Here is a 1,337-nt window from a genome sequence, read left to right on the forward strand (position 1 = left end):
GTGCTGGACTCTGTCTCCCTCGCTTACTCCGAGGCACTTGTGGGTACCTTACTGTTCTAAGTCCTCTATGATGATGTTGACGTCGAGCTCGATGTTACTAGAGTCGGCCTAGTCGCCCTTTCTCCAAGGTGGCCTTGGCGCACTTTTCCAATCCGAACTCCATGCCTATGTCGTCACTGAAAGATTTGGTGTCTTTCAACAGGCCCGTTTGTTCGTCGTCATTTTTTGCGTCGGTCTTCAGGTCATCCATGTAGAAGAGGTGGCTGACCTTTCCATGGGGGGTGTTGTACCCATAGCCACTCTTGTTCAGGAGGGAGCTTATTATTATTATTATTATTATTATTATTATTATTATTATTATTATTATTATTATTATTATTATTATTATTATAAGAAATTTAGCACAGGGATTTTCCCTGGGGAGAAATATCCAGTCAAGTCTCATCCCGAGACCTCAGACTTCCAGCACCTTTCTGAGGATATGTGCCGATCCGAGGAGTGCCGACTTTTGCATCGTTCTTGTTCGGTTTTTAATTCCTAGTTGCTCCAAGTGGCCTGCCAGCTTCTTTGACACTGAACCCAATGCACCTACAACCACTGGCACCACTTTTGTCCTTGATTTCCAGATCCTTTGAATCTCTCTTGCCAGGTCTTGGTACTTTTCACACTTTTCAGTTTCTTTCTGCAGAATATTACTATCTCCGGGAACAGCTATGTCCACAATGATTGTTTCCTTTGCCTTCTTTTTCTGAATTACAATGTCTGGCCTCCTGTGATGGATTTCACGGTCTGTTTGGATGGTAAAGTCCCACAACAGTTTAACCTCCTCATTCTCTTCTACGCTTTTGGGGGAATGCTCATACCATTTGTCACTGCACTCAACTCCATATTCCTTGCACACCTCCCAATGAATGACCCGCCCAACAACATCATGCCTCTTTTTATATTCTGTCTACGCAAGCTTGGGGCAACTACACAAAATATGCTGCACAGTTTCATCGTGGCTACCACACATTCTGCAACACTCCTGGCATTGCGACGGTCCAGAGGCTGCCCATACGATAGCAAAAGGGGAGAAGTAAAGTCAGACGAGAGAGGCTATCAACCCTTTCACTGCCAGAGTGAACAGAGGAGTTTTGTAAGGTGGCTCTACATTTGAGTCTCTGGACGAAATCCTATGATCTGACCATTCAAATGAAAGCTCTCTGCCTGTACTTTCACATGGTACTATTTGTTTTTGAAAATTTTACAAAATGAAATTTGGGAAATTTTGTTCCATTTTGCCTTTAGCCACAATTGGCAGTGAGAAGGTTAAAAACTAGTACCTAAGTCCAACG

At 43.5% G+C, this 1,337-nt stretch overlaps 1 pseudogene; it reads right to left on the reverse strand.

Moving 5' to 3' along the window:
* Positions 1-407: 407 nt before the first annotated feature.
* On the reverse strand, positions 408-1,015 carry LOC140930195 (uncharacterized; annotated as a pseudogene).
* Between the last annotated feature and the right edge of the window lie 322 nt (positions 1,016-1,337).

Source organism: Porites lutea, chromosome 3, assembly GCF_958299795.1.
Source record: "Porites lutea chromosome 3, jaPorLute2.1, whole genome shotgun sequence".
NCBI classification, from domain to species: domain Eukaryota; kingdom Metazoa; phylum Cnidaria; class Anthozoa; order Scleractinia; family Poritidae; genus Porites; species Porites lutea.